The sequence below is a fragment of the Pinus tabuliformis genome, chromosome 7 (assembly GCF_031772625.1).
Source record: "Pinus tabuliformis cultivar Carrire ecotype Pingquan chromosome 7, CPIR1, whole genome shotgun sequence".
Taxonomy (NCBI): domain Eukaryota; kingdom Viridiplantae; phylum Streptophyta; class Pinopsida; order Pinales; family Pinaceae; genus Pinus; species Pinus tabuliformis.
In genome coordinates, this window is record NC_142293.1 from 1,609,291,235 (window position 1) to 1,609,309,895 (window position 18,661).

At 37.6% G+C, this 18,661-nt stretch overlaps 1 pseudogene; it reads left to right on the top strand.

The window, feature by feature from the left end:
- Positions 1 to 364: 364 nt before the first annotated feature.
- LOC149254328 (7-deoxyloganetin glucosyltransferase pseudogene) overlaps positions 365 to 18,661 on the top strand; it is a 90,731-nt pseudogene continuing 72,434 nt past the window's right edge.

Below are 18,661 nucleotides of genomic sequence, written 5' to 3' on the forward strand. Positions count from 1 at the left end.
CCTGAATTACATGATCATCCTTAAAATGCTCATCAATGCTTATGTTGATAGTCATCGGTGCCGAATCCTGCACGTATCCATGCCATCTAATGTGCAAAGTCAAAAGTGTTTTTTGGTGTACGACAGTGAGACGGAAAACCATAAGGGAAACGGAGGGGCCCAGTTAGCCACGTCAATGGTTTTGAGCAACCTGAGATCGAGATCAGTTCGGCGGTCGCCGGAAATCTCTACAGATAGCTCCACATCTCAAAGTTCCTTCCAGAGTTCAGATTCTCTTGGCATCTCTGCGCTCCTTCCAGAGTTCAGATTCTCTTGGCATCTCTGTGCTCCTTCCAGAGTTCAGATCCCTCTCAAAGCCTTCACCATGGAAGCATCGGAATCAGTTCCCCTCCATGCCCTATTATTTCCATATCCCTTGCAGGGCCACATAAAGCCTTTCATGAACTTGGCCAACGTTTTGTCCTCCCGGGGGTTCTATATCACTTTTGTGATTACCGAATTTGTCCAAAGGCGCCTTTCTGAATCTGGGGCAATTATAAACCGTGAATGTTTCATGAGTACGAAAATAAGATTCGAAACAGTGCCAGACGGGTTGCCGCCCGAACACGGGTTTAGTCAAAATCAAAATCTTCAGGAGCTCTTCGATTCCATGGAAATTCACACTCATATTCATTTACGCAAGTTGATGGAGAAACTCCGACATCTTCCCAACGTTCCTCCACTCACCTTTATTGTGTCGGATGGACTTTTCTCAAAGACGCAGATTATTGCAGACGAATATCATGTTCCCAGAGTTGCTTTCTGGCCGACCAGTGCATTCGGTTTCACGGCCCTTTTTTCTGTCCCTCTGCTCATTGACAAAGGGTATATTCCTCTCAAAGGTACGCACACATGAATACAATGACGCCAGATTTGAGGAGCACGGTGAGACTTTTGCTTTTTAATTGCATCTTGAATCTCCCAATTTAGTGTTTGGAAACGAAACGACTTTTTACCTGTTCAGTATTTACCATGTGAAATTGAGCATTTTGTTTTTATGTTAGAAAAATTTTAGAAATATATTTTAAGACGGGCATCTTTAGATGGCTGATTCGCTGAATATTTGGCAATCAGAAGGTCCCTATGATTGCTCCCTCTGACTGCTGGCGATACAACAATCCAGATTAGTTCAGAGTTTTAACACTAAGGTAATTTTGATTAAATATGAATATTAAAAAAAAGACATTTTCAATCCCATAATATTTTGAGTATATCAACACCCAATTTAACTATAAATACCATTTTTTAAAATATTAATCCTCTTAATTTCCTTTTTCTTCCCAACTTTATATCTCTCCACATTATCTTATTAATAAAACTATGCGTAATTTTATATAATTAAACATATATACAGTTTTTACGACATTTATATATTTAATAAGATAGTGGCGAGCGTCATGGAAGATGATGAAGCAACGCAAATGTTTTCTACGGCGATCCCCAGAGGTCGGGAAGTTGTGCTTGCGGTGTGGTGATCAGTGAGATTCATGTGGAGTAGATTCTTGATAGTCTGAAGGCCCTAGCAGAAGGGATGCTAATTGAATACTTAGTGCGCAGAAACTTCCAAGATGCTTCAGCGATAAGAATATCTTGGGCGTCAGGCCAAGGACATGGGCAGAATCTGTCCTCTTCAGCTTGGGTTTCTCTCCTCATGTTTGAAGATGTGACAGAGAGTCCCAAACAATCGGACTGGGCTAATATATATTCTAAAAAATATTCTAAAAATCAAATGATTTTTTTTGATGAGAGAATTTTTTGCATAAATTACAAAATGTTTCATTTGTCAATGCTTTTCGAACCAATTAGTGTGGTTCATCGTCGGCAAGTTGAATGAGTGGATCATGTATAATTTGATATAAAATTGTGATTTTTTATTTTAAAATATAATTTTAAATGTATAAATAAATTCTAAATTTTAAATTTTTTTTACTAATTAAATTATTTACCTTTATAATTTTTAAATATATATTTTAAATTTTAAACAAAATTAAATATATAAAAATATATATATTATAATAATAAATTTATTACTCTATTTAAACTAATAGTGTATATATATATAAGAGAGACTTGAGAATCCATTGGCCCAGTTTCGAGCATACCGTTGACTTAATAAATCATACGTTATGACGTACCGTCGACTTAATAAATCATAAATCACTACCACTACAGTGTCCGGGTTTCCAGCATACCGTTGATTCTATTTGTATCGTACGGTTCCCTGGTAGTTGCTCGGTTTCTTGGAAATTGGTGAGAATCATTTACTAATGAAATGAACATTTTCCCCGGTTTTAACGGAGTCTTTCATTCTCTATAATTTCCCAGACATATATTTAACTAATTATTAATTATTATTTTTTTCTGATTAAACGGTATTGTATTTATGAAATATAAATAAAATTATTAGATGCATGTAACAATTAGATAACATATAGTTTATGGGGCTTTATCTGTTCATCATACCCAAAAAAAATCAGAAAGTGTCGTTACCATAGTCCAAGTACTCGCTTCCTGTCTATACAATAGATGCTTCACTAATCATCAACCAAAAATCAATTAGTGAAGGGTCATGAATATATTCTTGCGACTACCACACCTCTTTTTTTTATGACCTTGCATGCACCTCGGTCAATATCCAATCCATCTTTGTAGAGGGATTTAACATCCATGTTATACGAAAAGTAGATTAATTCTTCAGTTGAGTTATTCCCAACATGCATTTTATTACGGTTTGTCCTCATATATATGAGGTTTTGAGATCCTCTAATGTCTTATTAGTTGCAAAATCAATTTTAAAGCAAAGATTTTCGCATAGCTTTTTGTCGTTGGTCATATGCTTGTTGATATACTAAAGGATGTGTTGTGATTTAGATTTAAAATTCTATTAGTACTTCCTACAAAGGTGATGCACCTAACCTATGTCAGTTTTTTTCTTCAAATTTTGACCCCACATGAGCCACTACCTCAATTTCTACATCAATGCACACCAGCGCTTCGTGGGACAATATTTAAGTTTTTGTTTAACTCAAACTCCCCGCACTTGCCAAACTTAAGGGCTTACCCTCACGGGCTTGGCCTTGACTAGTTGCATGCACGTGACCGAGGTGATGAATAGGCATGTTCACACGAAGTGAGCCATCTAATTCATGTCTCCAATCAAGAAAAAGAGATTGACTATGGTGACTTGTAAGGGGGTGACCCCTAACGTTAGTAGATGGGGTCTCACACTTGCTGTTCCAGCCAAAGGTTCCACCCTTTTAGTTGGACAACATAGATTAGGTTGTGGAGGATTGACTATTGCAGTCAATTATTGAAGGGGGTGGTCGATGTCATCAAGGAGGGGGGATCTTCAATCACAGTCCTACTCTCATTTGGACAAGGTTCTTATGGCACGATGTGTGGGAATGTTGTCTGCGAGTTCCAATTCCTTTTGTTCGACTACCCTCCAATTTTCACTCAACTGCCCAATTACAAATTCCACTCATAAGGATTCTGTCCATGATTTCTCGATTGGATCTAGTTCCCTCAACACACCTCCCAAACTTGGACCTCTAATCTATAGTGATATTAGGAAGCAAAGGCTTTGAGGTCTCAACCTTCAGCAATGAGTGAAAGAACTCAACACAGAGGGACTCACTTTGGTTTCAAGAACACATGTAACACCCATTAAACATAATACAAATACACTCACTCGTATAGAGTAGGCATCAACACATGTTCATACTGATGAACCAAATGCACAACAGATAACTAGAAGGACCTCAAATTTGTTTATATTTCATAAAATGAATTTATAGAGAATTTTAGGATCGAAAGTGGGGGGGAGGGAGACAGGGGACGAAGCAGGAGGGAACGCGGGAGACGGATTAGTGCGCAGAGCTCGGATTCTCGCAGTCTGAGACCCTAATGGCGGTCAGCAGAGGAGGGAGCTCCGCTCCCTCCTACAAAGAAGTTGTAGCCGGCAAAGAAAAGACCCATCTGTGTAATATTAGAGGTGCAGGGGCAGAAGATAACAAAAATAAGGAGGAGTCAGATGAGACAGAGGCAAGGGAAAAGGGCAACACTAAGGACAAGGAGGAAGAAGACAAAAACCAGGCAGGCAAAAGAGATGACATCAGTCAAAAGGGACCGTGTAGACCCATAGCGAACATCACTCCATGAGTAGTTTTAAATAATCCAACACTGCAGGAGCACCGGGAACATATGGAAATGTACTCCATCATATGAAAATTGATGGGTGTATGGCTCACTGAGAAATTTGTGCAAACCTGGATCAAATACCAATGGAAACCTAAGGGTAGCATCGATCTTCACCTTGGGTCTAAGGGTTTCTTCACAGTGGTGTTTACAAACATCGAAGACAAGGATAGAATATTCGAAGGGGGGCCCTACCTTTTAGTAGCAGCAGGCTTATATATGCGGCCTTGGGTGATGAACTTCATTCTAGAAAGGGAAACCTTCACCACAGTTCCTATTTGGGTAAGGCTTTTTTCGCTTCCCCTGGATTATTGGCAAAATGAATCACTTGTGGCTATAGGAAACCAACTAGGTCATTTCATCAAAGCCTTGGAAGCCACCAAAAGGGGTAAATATACTTCCTATGCAAGGATTTGTATGGAGATGGACCTTTCAGGAGCTCTTCTAGACGAAGTCATCTTGGAAGTCTTGGATGAGGAATGGGTACAAATGGTGGACTATGAGCATATTCCATTTAGATGCCGTAAATGCCACGAACATGGACACTTGATCAAAGACTTCCCTCTTAGTAAAGAAGAAGACAAAAGTAAAGTAAAAGCAAAGAAGGACACTTAAAACTTTCAGAAAGTTTCAAGTAGAGGAAAAGGAAGCAAAAAAGAACCAAAGCAACAACATAAAGAGGGACAAAAGATCAGTCAAAAAAAATTCCAAGCGTTGGTGGATACGGAAGACATGCCAGTTGGAAATCAGTCTTTGGAGAAAGACCCTAAGGAGAAGGAGAAAGAGGAAAACAACACCCCAGAAGAGAATATATATGAAGAGGAAGAATTAAGGATGAGTGAAGTAGGGCTAGAAATGGACCAAGAAATGATCTAGAGCGAAACAGATCTGGAGGAGCATGAACTAGAGGAGATACTAGACAAGGAAAACCTAGATCTGGAAGGTTTTCTACAATAGGGAACGAGGGTGGGGATAGATTCTTTACCTCCAGATGAATGCAATAGAATACAACAGCTGTTTCTGTGGAAAACACGGGAAAAGGGGGTAGTTAGAGGAAGAAGAAACAAAGGGCAGGAATACAGAGGTGTGAAAATGATGAAGGCTAATCCATGTTTAGCAACCAAAAGCATAGGTAAGAAACGAGGAAGAAAGAAGAAGAAGGAGCTTTTAATGGAATGTGGGAAGCTGATGATAGATTTAGGTAAGATGAAAGACCTAACTAGTTACTCCTCCACAAATCTTTAATTATGAAGTTTACATCTTGGAATATAAGAGGGCTGGGTAGTAAAAGAAAGCAAAGAATGCTAAGTTTGAGAATGAAACAAGATACACTGGACATAATCTTTATCTAGGAAACGAAGTGTTCCATTCAGAAAATAAAAGCAATCCATAGCAAATGGCTTCAAAGATTTGAGTTTTTAGAAGTCAAAGAAGATAACGCAGCGGGGGGCATTCTCACTTTGTGGAACCCTCAAAAAATCAGAGTTTTAGATGCAGAGGCATCCAGAAACTACTTGTCAGTAGTCATTCAACCAGAAGGGGTGGCTGAAACCTTCATAGTCACTAATGTTTATGGTCCTCAAAGAGTAGAGGATAAACTCAGACTGCTAGAATCCCTCACTGATCTAAGGAACAGACAAAATGGCATCCCCTGGATCTTGGGAGGCGATTTTAATATGAAAAAATCTTTTTCGGAAAAGAAAGGAGGAACCAGAGAACTAGACAAGGATGCATCAACATTTCAAGCGTTCACGGAGAATTGGAAATTGGTTGACTCAGACTCAGAGAATGCACTTTTTACTTGGAATAACAAGAGAGGAGGGGAAGCCCAGGTGGCTTCCAAGTTAGATAGGGTCTTGGTATGAGAAGAGCTTATGCCTATAAATAATGAAATAATAGAAAGAATTCTTCTCTTTGGTGGCTTGGATCACTGGCCGATACACTTGGAAATTAAGGGTTTGGATTCTCCAAGGAACAAACCCTTCAGATTCGAAAACATTTGGCTTACCCACCTGAACTTTTTGAGTAATATCAAAGAGTGGTGGAGCGAGGACTTATAGATCCAACGATCTAAGATGTTTCTCCTTCACAAAAGACTAAAGCATATTAAGAGCAAACTCAAAGACTGGAATAGAAAGGATTTTGGAAACATTTTTGTGAATAAGAAACTGGTGGAAAGGAAAATGCAGGAACTCAACCAGAAGCTTATCCAAGAAAGCTTTAGCTATGAAATAAATCAACAGCCTCACAAACTGCACCAGGAGTGGGAAAACCTATGTAAAAAAGAGGAAATATTCTGGAAACAAAAATCCGGAGTGCAATGGCTCAAAGAAGGGGAGCGTAATACGAGCTTTTTTCATAGATCCACCATGGCCAATAGGGCATTCAACAGAAACTCGGCAATAAAGAATAAATAGGGAGAGACTCAGAAAACTCATAAGGAAATTGAAAAAGTGCTTGTTCAGCATTTTCAAGACATTGCTCGAGAAAACAATCCAGACAGGGAATATTCCATAAAGGAAATCACAAGATATATCCCTAAGCTGGTGACTAGAGAGGACAATATCAACCTAAACAGACCTGTTTCTGAAGAGGAGGTTAGAGAAGTTCTCAAAGGTATGCAGAATGGCAAAGCACCAGGCCCAGATGGTTTTAGTGTGGATTTTTTCAAAGCTTGTTGGGATATAGTTAAAATGGATATTTTAAATGTTGTGGAGGATTCCAGTGTCAATAAATCTGTCCTAAAAGCCCTCAATACCTCCTTCATCTCCCTGATTCCCAAACAGTACTCGACTCAGACAACATATAAGTTCAGACCCATAGCTTTATACAATGTGGTTTACAAGATTATATCTAAAGTAGTGGCTAACAGACTCAAACCCCTCCTTCCTAAACTAGTGTCTGAGGAGCAATCTAGTTATGTGGAGGGCAGGCAAATTTTGGATAACATTATTCCAGTGCATGAGGTGGTGCACTCTATTAAAAGAAAAAAGAAGGTAGGGATGATCATGCAACTCGATATTGCTAAAGCATATGATAAGGTCAATTGGGGGTATATCAAGAAGATTCTCACAGCCGTCAGGTTTGATCACAACTGGACAAGATGGGTGATGGCTCTGGTAACTACTTCTAGCTTTTCTATATTGGTTAATGGCTCTCACTTAGTTATCTTCTTTCCCTCTAGAGGCCTGAGACAGGGAGACCCACTCTCTCCCTTTCTCTTCATCCTCATGATGGAAGGACTGGGCAGGGCTATCACGCAGGCTAAAAATATGGGCAAAATCAAGGGCCTTCAAGTTTCAGAGAATGGACAGACCCTTACTCACCAACAATTCATAGATGATACCATGTTACAAGGTATTCACATAGTCAGAGAAGCGACTGCCTACAAGCAAATCCTCAATGCTTTTGAAAAGGCTTCAGGTATGGAAGCTAATCTCACAAAATCAAAAATATTCTTCTTTAATACTAACATTGCTATTCAAAGGAATATCTCAAGAATCCTTGGCTTCGAAAGGGACTCCCTACCCTCAAAATACTTGGGAGTACCTCTCACAGACAAACGAACGCGTAAAAATATATGGGAACCTATGCTAATCAAGTTGCAGGAAAAAGTTAAAAAATGGACCTTCAGAGCCTTGAACTTAGTGGGAAGATTGGTTCTGACAAAGGCAATTCTTCAAGCCATCCTGGTTTTCATGTTATCAGCCCTTCCAGGCCCCAAAGGAGTCTTAGAAAAAAACAGAAATATTCAAAGAGATTTTCTGTGGGGCAAGGAAGAAACAAGGATGAAATGGGCCCTAGTTTCCTGGGAAAAAATCTACAAACCCAAAAGCCATGGGGGTCTAGGCTTAGATGATTAGGAGATTCTAAATAAAGTTCTAGGAGCCAAGCTTTGGTGGCGATGGGTGCAAGAGCCAAGAGCCCTTTGGGCAAGGGTCTGGAAAGAAAAATACACCAGCTCTTGGCACACCAATAATCTTATCAGAATGTCGGGAGATATAAGGGGCTCTCTCATCTGGAACAGGGCTTGGGAGAATAGAAATATAGTGCAACAACACAGTTTCTGGGAAATCAGAGATGGTGAGAAAGAACTCTCTTGGGAGGAAAAATGGCAACAAGAACCAGTGCTATTAAAGGAGGACTTAATAAGTCTTAACTAGGAAACAGGTTCCCAAGGATTGTATAAAGTTAAAGATTTCCGGAACATCACCTAGGGACAGGACAAGTGGAGAAGCTGGAGCAACATTGATTGTAGAAATAACAGTCTCATAACAACGAAAGCAAAACAACTAAGAAGCATTTTAAAACAGATGATGATCATGGTCACAGAGGGGTGGGATCAACTAAGATGGGGTAACAACAACAAAGGCACCTTCAATCTCAAAGAGGCAAAGTATATTCTCCTAGGGTTGGAGTCCCGTGTTCTAGAAAAATCTTGGAGGCATCTCTGGTCTCATCAAGGATGGATGAAAATCAAGCTCTTTATGTGGCTGGTGTACCATAAGAAAATTTTGAATTGGGACAATATTAGAAAAAGGGGAGTCTTAGGGTCTTCAAAATTTCAGCTTTGTGAAGAGCAAGAGGAGACTATGGAGCACATCCTCAACTGCTGCTCTTACACCACCTGGTTATGGAATTCCTTCTATACCATTTTCCAACAATCAGACAGCGATAGAGAGAGTATCACAAACACCCTTAATAATTGGAGGAGGAGCTTTTCAGAGAATGAAGTGATTAATCGGGCATGGGCTTTCACACCAGGATTCATCATCTAGAATGTGTGGAAAGAAAGAAATAAGAGAATCTTTAAGGATGAAAAAGCCAACCCTCAGAAGCTATATGATTTGATTCTAAAGCAGATAAGGGAAACAGTCAACACCATAGTGTGCAATATCCCAGAGACTCCTCCCTCAACAATGGAGTTGAGAACTCTCAGACTACTGGGATTGCAAAAGATCATCCCGCAAGGGTTTGGAAAAAAGAAAATGACAATGAATACAGAGAAAGATTGCTGGCAGCCTCCTCCGAATAACTACCTGAAATTCAATATTGATGGAGCCTCCAAAGGTAATCTCAGAGTCATTGGGTTCGGTTGAGTTTTAAGGAATGAAGAAGGAAGAATTCTATTAATCTTCCACATCCATTTAGGTAAAGCAACCAATAAAATGGCAGAACTAATGGCGTTGTAGTAGGGTCTAGAGATTCTGATTAAAAATCGTAGCTCAAATGTCATTATTGAGGCAGACTCCGAAATCACCATCAACTCTATTAAAAGAATCAGCTGTGGATCTAGACCGGAGACAGTCTTAAATCATTGGAGACTAATCCAGGTTTATCAAAGGATTCAAGCTCACTTTCAAAGTTTGGGATCGTTCAGTTTCAATCACGTGCACAAAACTGCTAATAAGATGGTGGACATTCTAGCCAACCAAGGGGTGCGCAATGTAGATTTCAGGATGGAGAAAAAGTGGTAGGATTTGCCCCAAAATCATTTTAAGGTGCTTTCCTATAACCAAGCGGCAGAATACATTCAGGAGGGCCGTAGTAGTGGCAGGGTTTCTAGCAGAGGTGAAGTGTCCCCAACCTATGATTCCTTGGCCTCCTGATTTTCCCTTTGGGCGCCATTGGTTCGTGGAGGGTTTTGAGACAATTCCTTTCGCCTCTTCTAACCATCCTAAGGTTTTGGTGCCAGCGTTAGAGTGGAGGAGGAGGGAGAGCTGTTCCTTCAGCTTTTGGATGAGTTTTCCCTGTCGTTGTTATGGGGAGAGCCTAGCTGGTTTCATTCTTTTAAGACAAATAGGCAAAAGCATGGCCCTAGTGGATATTGTCGGTTAGTTTTTCTCTTCCGCTAAAATCCTCAGAGTTTGGCACCAGTTTTCCCCTTTCTCGGATAATGCTTTGGTCAACAAGTGTCGACAGTGGAGCTGGGTGCTTCCGCTTCCTATTTCCTATTGCCGAGTGAAAATGTAGCAAATGAAGCGATATTCAGGTGTTTGCACTGCTTTCCATCAGGAAGCGATTTCAGAGTATGTGTAGCGATTCCATTACAAGAGTGACAAATGGTGGCAGGGCAGTTCCGAAAACCACCCCCATCGCACCATAAAGTTCGGTGACTTAGGGTTGTGCTATATCAAGCGCAACCATCCTTTTCTTCCTAAACCATCCGACGGTCTGGAGGGCTTGTGTAGATTTGTGGCGCTGATGTGGTTTTCTCAACCCCAACAAGCGGGAAGTGGTTTTTCCCGTTGGAAAGCGATAATAATAGTTGAGCTCCACGTGGCAGTGGGGTCAGGTGGAAAACGGCCCTCATCGCGAGTTATTTTCCGTGCTTGTTGGCAGGTCCAATTTTATTATACTCTGCTGGCTGGCTCTTGGGGTTTCAACAGTCTTGATCAACCGCACAGGTTTGTGGTCCCCGGGGAACGACCAAGCAGTTCTTCATTAAGTTCTTGGACCTTTTTTCCTAAGTTGGGTGGGCTTTCCTTGGTTTGACTTCTTGGGCATTGGAGCCTTTTCTTCTTGTCGTATGCTTTGGGTTTTAATGAAACCATGTAGATTCTCATCTTTTTCTCTTCTTTAGAATGGGTTAGTTTGATGGTTAGAAGCAAGGAAATTTTTTTCTTAAGTCCTTTTCCTTTGTCAACGAGCTTGAGGGTTGTGTTGTAACTCTATGTAATATATTTCTTGTTTAATGAATGGGAAGGTCCAACTCTTGCATTAGAAAAAAACAAAAAAAGAATTTACAGAGAATTTTAATGGATAGTTTACTATAGGTTTTGAGATCGTTTTCTAAAGTTGCCTCTCTTTGAGCTCCTTTAGGTATACTCCCTTTCGTTGATCGAATTCGAACTCTACATATAGATATAACTCTTATTGAATAGAAAATATCATAATACATCAAAGGTAAATTGGACATATATCACAAGCTACTAATACCTCAACTTAGCACTTGTCACTTTTACAAAGGCCCACTTGGGAGAAGTTCTAAATCACCAAAACAACCTAACAACCTACATTCCTTCTGGAATTGGGACACATGTCATTACATAAAATACACACTATTTCTAATTTATACAAATTACATTTGAGGGAGGTTTGTTTAACTTTGGAAATTTCATGGCCCCCTTTGGGTCTAGGAAAAATGGTTGCATAAGGGTTGATGATCATGCATTAAACTCCCCAGGTAGAAAATTTATGGCTTCGTAGTCATACTTCTTCAAATTTATTGTAGTCCTTAGGCATCCTAGATTTTGAATTGTTTTTATTCATGGGTTTTTTCTAGTTGTCCATCTACTAACTCCAATGTTCTCAGGGCCCATACTCTACTTTGTTGTGGTCTCCTCACTTTGTTGGTGCAATATTTTATAGTTAGCCTTATTCTTCTATTTGTTTCCTCCTTCACTTGGGATATTATGACCTATTATGTTCCCATTCCGCCATCGTTATGTGAAGTTTAATATTCAACAAAGGCATAATCCACCCAAGCTACTACTGATACTTTCTCCTCGATATGTTGTCCAAAATTTATCTCAATTATGATTTTAATTTTATAACACAATGGACTTTTAAAAAAATTCCTTTCCACATATTCCTTTTGCAAGAACCTCATTGTAAGCATTCACCATTGATTGCGTGCTCCTTCACTGCCATTTTCCTAAACTATCCTTTCTTATTTGACAAGTTTTATTCTTGCTTCAATGTAGGGCCACCCATCCTCTTTTAGGACCATGCATGCTTTGCTAATTATAACACTTTTAAACCAACTCAAGATGCCTTCGAATTGTTGTTCTATTTCTAAATTCTTCTGATTACACATCTCATTAATTATCCTTCCTTGGATTACTTCTTCCAATTTTCCTTTGGAAGAATATTATACCTCATGTAATGTGTTCTTCCTCCTTTCCTTAGTGAGATGGCTTTTGTTCCTTGTGCTTTGAATAATTTTTTTTTTCCTATAACTCTTTAAAAAAATATTTCCCCAACAATTATGAGGTTGCATTATTTCCTCGAGCTTTCCCTTTCACTTGTTAGGGTACCAGTGGAAAACCATGTTGGGCATGAGAAATGTGTCTCATATATATTTTTATATATACTTGTTAGGCCATCTTCATAACATGGAAGAAATTTCGCCATTAACATATAAAGAATAATTCCATAAGACTAGACCTTAGCTAATTTACCATCATAGCCCTTATGGTTAAAAACCTTAGCTACCACAAAATTTGGTGTTCCAATGGTTGTGTGCAAGAATCCACCTTCCCTTAATTGTCTGATTAATGCACTTAATCCAAAGTCTAATACTTTCCAGTTTCCCTAAGAGTCATGGAGAATATTTCCAAGCTTTAAATCCCTATGGTAATATGTTGTTGCGAATATTTGCATGCCTCGTTTTCACTGAGCTATTGATGATAAAAAAATTATCAAATAATTCACCTCTAGTGACAAAATACAAAATAATATAGATCTTTCTCTGACTTGCTAAGACATCATTCTTAAATATTCTATAAGTGTTTCTTGTCATAAGAATTCTCGTGCTGCAAGAGCTTTCTCAATTGAAAGTTATATGGTTTATTGGAAAAACCATTGTAGTCACTAAGTGTTCCTTTACCATGTTCATTATCTGGTTTTGAAATCTTTGTTTATATTTACTTCACCTTATTTTCTTGTTGAGCTCTATTATTGTCATCAGAGACAACATTTAGATCCTCACCTATCAACATACTTTCATATTCATTCAAAAAAAAATATTTACTTAAATTAAACCCATTACCTTAGCATCTGCAACTTCTTTCATCCCAAGTTCACCAAGAATTACATTCTCCTTTACCATCTCAAGTCCACCTCCCTTCATTTCATTAGAAAAATTGTCCCTCTCTTTTTCTCACAGGGACAAATCTACCTTATCTTCCTTTGTGACAACCTTTAATTATTGTCCACCTTCATTAGTTGCAAAACCTAGATTCACAACAACTTTGTTAGATTTATAATCACAAGGTTCTCTAGCCTCATCCTCTATCATTATCTTCTTTTGTTTTTCTATACTTTTCACACAATCAATGACCCTTTCAATGAATCTAATATCCTCATCTTCATCATCATATTCACCAAGGAATTCTCCTAGTTCTAGTTCATAGAGGTAAACATTTTGTCCCTCATACATAGTTTTCCCGACTACTTTCTTCTATAATGATACACTCAAACTATGCTTCAGCTTCTATTGTAGCATAGGTCATTTCATCTTTTTCCTCTTTAGCACCATGGAAAATGTAAGGGGCTAATATTCGCAAGTGGGTTAATTATCCATGATTTTTCTAAGAAAATATTGGCCAATTTCCATTTTTTTATAAAAATGACTCGCCCAAATTTTACAATATAAAATTATTCTACCTTAAAAATCACCAACATTATATAGAGAGTACATATAAAATTGTTATAAATTTGAATAATTTTACAAATATATCATAGTTTTGATATTAGCGACTAGTGAGATTCGCCAAAGTTTTTAAACTTCAAGATAATTTTCCATGTTTAACACCCAAACATGATTTTGGTCTTCTTTAATTTCTTGTAGTAGTTGAATTACTATATTGATAATTTCATTTATCTAAACAAGTTCTCCATCAAATTCTTCTTGATTCATCCTTCACCTTATGCCATTGATTTTAGCATCTTCTTTACTTTTTTTGTGGGTAGCACTTGAAAATTTATAATGACCATTAGTTTCCCTCTTCCTTCCAACTTTAGGAGAATCATATGACTCATTGTGTGTTGCAGTCACGCCCTAGTAACAAATCTTATCCATTAACTTGTTACCCTAATATGTCACCAAACCTTATCTATAGATTTTCCTTATGGTATTCTTATGGTTCTCTCCTCTAAAACATCCTAATCACTCCTTGCTCGTCTGGGATTCTACACATACTTCTGACCTCTTGGGAACTTCACTTGTTCTCTTGAATTTTCTTACTACAAGGGTTCTTTTCTACAACTCTCTTCCTACTACTACTACTACTTGTAAGTTATCAACTTCTACTCTAGGTTTAAAACATAAGAACATGTTTACTTGTTGGGTCTCCATAACACTGGTATCTTTTTTCATTCAAGAACAGCACCGGTTCACTCTTTTTTGTGAGCATTTCCACCATTTCTTCTTCAATCATTTCTTTAATATGCTTGGACTACAATTTCTCTGAATTTTATTATTTCTTGGTCTTGAATCTCCTCAGTTTTCTCTATCCTTGTTCTGGTTCTTTCTCCAATCATTGTATTGAAGTTATAATTCCCTATTTTTCCTATAATGTTTTAATGCTACCTAGAACCTCTACTTTCCATAAGCTCCCTTAGTATGTGGTTACAAGAAATTGAAAATTCCTATAATTAAACTATAGTTTAACACACAAACTGCATTTCCAATTATTAACATGAAAATATATGATGATCTCATCATCTTACCATATGATAGAATCTAATACACTTAGCTTCATTCATGCTTACATGATTTATCAACTTGTAACTAATTATTAGAACTCATATAATTCCCATTACAAAGATTTATAGTGTGAGAATGTTTATTCAACAACTCAATTCAATTTTTCACTAATTGGCTACACATTGGATCACCATTCAAATAGCATTTTTCCAATGGTTAACTTACCAACCATCTCAAGATCCAAATGTAGTGATTTTTACCCTTTTTCCAATCTTAACCATGAGTTGGGAATGTTCCTTAACTCACTCTCTCCCCCACAAATAATATCCTAAATCTCCTCCTTTTTTAATTGAAAGCCTCCTATAATCATTTCCTTCATCTGTTAATTCGAAAAGAGAGTTGTTGTGCTTTGACACCACTCTAATTTAACTATCCTAGCTCAGGTCTACTTCTTCAACTTTTCGTCTCGCATGAGCCACTACCCCAATTTCTATATCACTGCACACCTACAATTCATGGGCCATACCCAAGTTTTTGTTCAGCTTAGACACCTTATGTTTACCAAACTTAGGGGCTTGTCCTCATGGGATTTTCCTTTCCCACTTGCACCCATGCGACCCTGGTAATAATCAAGCATGTTTGTCTAAAGCAAGACCTCCAATTTATAGATGTGATCAATCAAAAGAGGTCGATGGTACTGATGAATTGCGGGATGGGGGGTGGGTGACCTTTAATGTTAGCGAAGGGGGTTGATTTTCACTTTCGATTCTGGCCCAAGGTTCCACCCTATTAGTTAAATGATGAAGATTAGGAAAATGAGGATTGAGGAATCTTATCGATTGAGGGTGGGGGACCTGGCATCAACAAGGCAAGGTATCCAATCCTGGTTCTAATTTTTTTTGGATCATGTTCCAATGTCATCATAAGTGGGAATGATTTCTGCGAGTTATAATTCCTTTTGTTTCACCACCCTCTAGTTTTCACTCTGCCACCTGATTACAAATTCCACTAGTTAGGACTTGGCCCAAAATTTTTCTTCAACTTTGGTTCCCTCATTAGACATGCCAAACTTAAATATGTGATCTGTACTAATATATATAAATGGAGGGTTTAGGTTCTCAACCATCTTTTGGGAGTGAACAAACTCAACATAGAGGGACTCACTTTAGTTTCAAGAAAATATGTAACACTCGTTAAACTTAACAGAGAGACAGTCGCCCCTTCAAACAAGGAATGAACACATGTTCAGATAGAGGAATCAAATTCATAAGAAATAACTAAAAGTACCTTAAATTAATTTATATCTCATAAATATATATGTACAGAGAATTTACATGGCTAGTTTACTATAGGTTCTCATCTGCCTTTCTTGAGTTGCCTCTCTCTGATATCCTTGAGTTATACTCCCCCCTCGTTGATCAAATTCTAAATGTACATATAGATATAACTCATACTGGCTAGAAAATATCCCAACAGATCAAAATTAAATTGGACATCATTCCCCGCATACTAACACCTCAACCTAGAAATTGTCACTTTTATAAAGGCTCACTTAGGCAAAGTAACAACTCTCCAAAACAACCTTTCAATCAAGATTCTTTCTAGAGTCAAGACATTTGTAATTGCATCAAAGACCCACTCTTTATAATTTATAGAAATTACATTTGTGATAAATTTATTTCCCTTCGGAAATTCCATGACCCCCTTTGGGACTAGGTAAAGATGGTTGCCTAAGGGTTGATTCTTATGCATCAAGAGGGGAAACCTTGGGTTGCACCATCAAAAAAACCTCAAGGGAAATTAAATCGTATTTTAAATTCCTATGGTTGAGGGTGGGCCTTTCCATTTGAATAAATTTTTAAGTGCATGGCTATAGAGAGACTATTGATGTCTACTTTGATGGAGATTATATTTCAGTCTTCAAAAATTGAACAATTTCATTCAGGCCAAATTCCCCTAGCAATTGGTAGAGGGAGGAATTTATGCCCTTGGTTTTTTGTGACTTACATCCATATTTTTTAATTTTCTTCAAATTAAATGCCATCCTAAAGGAATTGTTGATTTTATAATTGGCTTATCTCTTTTGCATACTTCCTTTGAGAAAAAGCAATGTCTGAAAAGGTGGTTGAATGATTCTGATTCTACCTTGCACAAGGGACAATAGCCTTGGCCATGAAAATATTGTTTTTGCAAGTTTTCCCAAGTAGGAGCCTATTTTTTAGAACCATGTAAAAAATTTAGATTTGGAGGAAAATATAGTTTCCAAAGCATTCCCCCCAACATTAAGGGAGTTCAAGAGGATAATTTGTTGTAGTAAGTATCATATACACGACTTAAGGAGAAAAAAATCCCCTTGGACGCGGGGTCGAGATAATACTATCTTTTGAATTTGAAATAATAACATTTGAGAATTTTAATCCTCTAATGAATGTTATCCAAGCATCAAATTTCTCACCTCCAAGATGAATTGGTGTCCTAAAATGGTCAGGGAAATTTCTATCTAATTCAAAGTATACCATCCCTCTTCATCCAGTATATGGATAAGAGGGTTTGAAATCTTGTGCTAGTGTTGAATTCCTATACAAGAGTCTTTGTCAATAAGAACTTGTGTAGCACTCCCTACCTTCCAGCTGAGAAAATCACTGATTAATGGAATTCTTTTGATGATTGTCTTTCAAATTATGGAGCCATTTTTGGCAAGATCTTATTCAATCTAGAGTGGAGAGGGGTATGATATATTTTTACTTAGTGCTATATGCCCAAAGGTCCTTGCCATGGATGATATTCCATTCCCTTTGGAGGCTAGATGTTTTGAGAACAAAATGATATTTTTTTAACCCCCATCGACCTTGATATTCTGGGATGGCTATGTACTTCTAGGACGGGATAGAAAAGGTAAATTTTTCTTCCATGTTTGCCAAAATATTTTTTTTGACAATTTGTTTAAGATTTTGTATAATTCCTAGAGGGATCTAGGTTAATGAAGCCCAAAACACTTGGAAAGCTTCCATATCTTATTTACACAACATCAATATCCATGCCTTTGAGATCCATTTATTGCACCAGATTCATACTCTCTTTTCCATATTTTCCAAAAGCCATATCTAGTCCGATTTGAGATATTTGAGAAGTTTTAAAGTAAAACATGGATATTTTATTCCAAATCCCAACTGATTAACATTTATGGATAAAATTTACTCCTCAAAGGCTTTCACCCTTTCTGTAATCCTCCAACCAAAGATGGAAAATTTTTCATTGTTTATCTTCATTCCTATAACATTAATGAATAACAAAGATATGCATTTTAGAGACTGGAGGTGGGATATCTTCCCTTCAAGTAAAACCAAAATATTGTCTAGAAATAGTCAAGGTGAGAGGTTTCAACATTGGCATATTTAAATCACTTTTAAATTTCCTTGTGATTTTGAATCCATTATTGCTCTGCTTAGTCCTTTTTCAAGAAGGAGGAGGAGAAGGAGTGAAAGTGGATAGACCTACCTAAGGCTTGTTTTTATTTTGGATAATGGAGAGGTTGCTCCATTAACTAGCAAGGTTAAAGAGGTTTTGTTGATGCAGTTCATCACTCGAGTTACAAAGAACTGGTAGAAGCCTATATAAATTAAGAGGATTCTTAGGTATAACCAACTTACCTGATAAAAATATTTGGAGAGATAAAATTTATATATAATCTCTCTTTGCTTCTTAGTTCCTATAGAATGAATGCCTTCTTGGGAAATGATAATGACATCATGAATATCATGATTTTGGAAGAATACAATTTTTTCTAGAGAAATGTGATTATACAAGACGTCTTTGAGGTAGAGGGAAATGAACATTGAAACAATCTTGCAGATAGAGTTAGACAAAGAAATCAGATGAAAAAGTTAAAATGATGTAGGTGAGTATGATTTTGGATTAAAGTGCAATTAAAGGGGGAAATAACTTGTCATGAAGTCATTCATTATTCCATTATAGAGAGAAGGCCATCTACTA